Genomic DNA, 4,954 nt, shown 5'->3' on the forward strand with positions numbered 1-4,954 from the left:
TCCCACGACGCCAACAAGGACCCCTCTTCTGTCTATGCCGCTGCCTGCCTCCCCGCTTAGGATTTCAAGCTTTCCCGAGCGTTCGGCTTCCACTTAAATCTTTTCATCTTTCAATCCTGGCTTCGCTAGGGCACGAAACGGGTTCTTCAAGGCGGCATTTCTATTCAACAAGAGGAGGGAAGAGTGGTGACAGTCAGGCAGAAGTTTAGTCACCTAAGAGAGTGGTACTTGCTTCTGGAATGATGAGTTCAAGATTTGAGACGGCCGCCGCCCTGCGTTTGAGCAAAGCAGAGCCACCTAGTGGCGTCGAGAAGCATTGCTCTGCCCAGGTGAGGGCATAATAATAATAATAATAATAATAATAATAATAATAATAATAATAATAATAATAATAATAATAATAATAATAATACCATACCATACCATACCATACCATACCATACCATACCAAGCCACTTTGTCTCTCTCCTGAGGAATCTGTATAAGGACCAAGTAGTAACAGTAAGAACTGACCACGGAACAACAGACTGGTTCAAAATTGGGAAAGGCGTACGGCAAGGCTGCATACTCTCACCCAACCTTTTTAACTTGTATGCAGAACACATCATGCGAGGATGTGCGGGGCTTCAGAAATGCAAGGCTGGGGTGAAAATTGCTGGAAGAAACATTAACAACCTCAGATATGCAGATGACACCACTCTGATGGCCGAAAGTGAGGAGGAGCTGAGAAGCCTTCTAATCAAAGTGAAAGAAGAAAGCGCAAAAGCTGGGTTGCAGCTAAACATAAAAAAAAAAAACCCAAGATTATGGCAACAAGAATGATTGACAACTGGAAAATAGAGGGAGAAAATGTGGAGGCCGTGGCAGACTTTGTATTTCTAAGTGCAAAGATTACTGCAGATGCAGACTGTGGCCAGGAAGTCAGGAGACGCTTACTTCCTGGGAGGAGAGCAATGTCCAATCTCGATAAAATAGTAAAGAATAGAGACATCACACTGGCAGCAAAGATCCGCATAGTCAAAGCCATGGTATTCCCTGTAGTCACCTACGGATGTGAGAGCTGGACCTTAGGGAAGGCTGAGCAAAGGAAGAGAGGTGCTTTTGAGCTGTAGTGTTGGAGGAAAGTGCTGAGAGTGCCTTGGACTGTGAGAAGATCCAACCAGTCCATCCTCCAGGAAATAAAGCCCGGCTGCTCACTGGAGGGAAGGATACTAGAGACAAAGTTGAAGTACTTTGGCCACATCATGAGGAGACAGCAAAGCCTAGAGAAGACAATTATGCTGGGGAAAGTGGAAGGCAAAAGGAAGAGGGGCCGACCAAGGGCAAGATGGATGGATGGCATCCTTGAAGTGACTGGACTGACCTTGAAGGAGCTGGGAGTGGTGACAGCTGACAGGGAGCTCTGGCGTGGGCTGGTCCATGAGGTCACGAAGAGTCGGAGACGACTGAACGAATGAACAACAATAATAATAGTAATAATAATAATAGTAATAGTAATAATAGTAATAATAATAAACAACTTTGGGTTGTTGTAGGTTTTTTCAGGCTATATGGCCACGTTCTAGAGGCATTTTCTCCTGACGTTTCATCTGCAGCTATGGCAAGCATCCTCAAAGGTAGTGAGGTCTGTTGGAACTAGGAAAATGGGTTTATATATCTGTGGAATGACCGGGAGGGGGGGCAAAGAACTCTTGTCTGTTGGAGCTAGGTTTGAATGACCACCTTGATTAGCATTTGATGGCCTGGCAGTGCCTGGGGCAATCTTTTGTTGAGAGGTGATTAGATGTGCCTGATTGTTTCCTCTTTGTTGTTTGCTGACAAACAACAAGAGGGATCCTCTCACTTCTGCAGAAGTCTACCGTATACCATGCAGCTGTGGACAAGTCTACATTGTTGTTGTTGTTCATTTGTGCAGTCGTCTCCGACTCTTCATGACCTCATGGACCAGCTTACATGGGGCCAGGCCCAAACAACAATTACAATAAGAAAACCAAAATACAACCGAAAACACAAACAATAAACAACATCATAATTACATAAAACATATGAATACATAACAATATAAGAATTACAATAGACACAGGCTACATGTAATGATAAAAAAACCAAATTAAAACTAATTAAAAACGCAGACAAGATAAAAGAGAGAAGCAGATAATATGCGGAGTAGTACTCATTATGGCGGGGGTTGTGGAGTCAAGCTTTCCCACAAGGGGGGGGGGGTAAATCTACTCCAATGACAGAACTTTAAGTTAAACAGTCATGTGAAATTGTATACCTACTCATCAAAGGCACAGTGGACCACTCGAACAACCACCATGTCAGACTACACAGAGAAGCCATTGAAATCCATAAGCATGTGGACAATTTCAACAGAAAGGAGAAAACCATGGAAATGAACAAAATCTGGCTACCAGTATATATTTAAAAAAAAACCCTCTAAAATTACAACAGCAAAACAACAAACATCTAATCACTTCTCAACAGGCACTAACAAGCTACACCGAAAAAACTGCCAGGCCATCAAATGCTAATCAAGGTGGTGAGTTGAAACATTCACACCTACCTCCAACAGACAAGAGTTCTTTGTCCTAGCCTGGACATTCCACAGAAACATAAACCCAATTTTCCTAGTTCCAACAGACCTCACAATCTCTGAGGATGCTTGCCATAGATGCGGGTGAAATGTGAGGAGAGAATGCTTCTAGAACATGGCCATATAGCCCAAAAAACCTACATCAACCCATCCTCTACAGAGCTGTGGATTTTGAGGAGGAATGAATAAGAGGGTGAAAGGGAAAAATGTGTCAAGAGGAAGATGCATCAAGCAAACTCTTGTCCACCTTCCATCTAGGGATGTATGTCCTCGCTGCGAAAGACCACGTGGGTCCAGAATAGGTCTCTTCAATCACTTATGGACCTATTGCTAAGACTCTACCCAAGGGAGGCAATCATACTCGACCACAAGGGATCGCCTATAATATGATGATGAAGGCTCAAGAGCCATAAGAAGAAGAGACCACAAGAAGAAGAGCACCTAGACATCAGATCTAGGTCCCTTCCACACAGCTGTATAAAATCTATATTGAACTTGATTGTATGGCAGTGTGGACTCAGATAATCCAGGTCCAAAGCAGATATTGTAGATTATTTGCCTTGATATTCTGGGTTATATGTGTGTGTGGAAGGGCCCCTAGAATGCACATCGGTCATTCTTTTCCCCACAATGACAAGAATACTATATACTATATATAAAAAATAAACCAGGAAAGCAATTTTGATTAATTTGAAGGGAGAAAACGCATAAAGGGTCTTCAAATAACAGATGGAAGTCAAACCCAATTTTTAAATTTTTTTTATTCTTTTTTTTTCCATTTTTTCCCCCTCTCTCCCTCCACTTACATTTTTTTTTAAACCGGAGAGTTTTCACACTTTTGGGGTACACTTTTGCCTATGTTTGATTATTTTTTGTCTTCTTGGGCTTAACTATCGTTTCCTACTTTTCTATCTTCTTCACAATATTCTCCCACTTTCCATGTAACCATACTATCCCTTAATAAAAATTATTTTTTTAAAAAAGAGAGAATACTATATTTTGATATTAATTATAGTTGGGATTTCTGCTATCTTGTATTCATCGCTTTGAAATGCATATCTTTATGTTAAAATCAGTATGCACAAGGCTTATATAAATCTGCGCCCGTTTGTCCTGGGAAAGCAATGGTCCATATCTACATGTGGGCCCTCTGGTGGTGCAGCAGGTAAAACTGCTGAGCTGCCGAACTTGCTGACCGAAAGGTTGATGGTTCGAATCCAGGGAGGGGGGTTAGCTCCCGCTTTTAGCCCCAGCTTTTATCAACCTAGCAGTTCAAAAACATGCAAATGTGAGTAAATCAATAAGTACCACTTCTACAGGAAGGTACTGATACTGGTCAAAGGACATTTAACCAACTACTGTCTGTTTGTTTGCTTTGTTCTGTTAGAAATGTAATATAATGGACTGGTTGCTCTGACACGACAAATAAATAAATACAGGAAGGTAACAGTGCTCCATGCAGTCATGCTGGCCACATGACCCTGGAGGTGTCTACAGACAACGACGGCTCTTCGGCTTAGAAATTGAGATGAGCACCACCCCCCAGAGATGGACACAACTAGACTTAATGTCAGGGGAAACCTTTACTTTTACTATATCTACATGCAGTAAAAACACCAGATATGAATTTCCCAGGAGATATTTTAATTCAGATTAATTATTTATTCTGATGATGAAAAAGGGCAAAGGGTGGGAGATAAGAAATTGGTTCTGCTATGCTATTGCAGGAAATGATAAAAGGGGGAAAAGGAATTATACCTCATAAAAACTTGGCTGTGGGACCAAGCTTTTGGGACAGGGCAATAAAGCAGCAATAGGAAAGATTACCAGGCCAGTTAGATTTGACGCAGATGACCAAGACGGTTTTAAATGGTGTATTTTAATATTGAGATAAATGCTTTTCATGTTTATGTATATATGAATTCTTGTTCCGGCATTGAATGTTTGCTCCGCCCTTCGGGGTGAAAAGCCCCCTTCGGGGTGAAAAGGGCGGAATATAAATGTTTTAAATAAATAAATAAATATTCCTTGGTAAGTGCACCCCACATATATTTAACATAGAACAAACTTTTGCAGTAGCATTACATAGCAAGCGATATAATGTGTTCATGTTTGTTTTTAGAAATGTTTATTTCTAAATATAGTAAAACACTGGAAAATACAATGGCTGAAATTCTTACGATAGTATCACAATATGAAACTACTGCTCATATGTATTCTAAGTTTTAACAACAATTCAGTGCTGCTAGTTTAAAGATTTTAAGAACCTATACAACTCTAAATAATCAAAAAGAAAGAAAGAAAGAAAGGGTCTCTATGAAATAAATATGAGCTGATGAGTTTAAATCGGAATTAATC

This window comes from Anolis sagrei, chromosome 8 (assembly GCF_037176765.1).
Source record: "Anolis sagrei isolate rAnoSag1 chromosome 8, rAnoSag1.mat, whole genome shotgun sequence".
NCBI lineage: Eukaryota > Metazoa > Chordata > Lepidosauria > Squamata > Dactyloidae > Anolis > Anolis sagrei.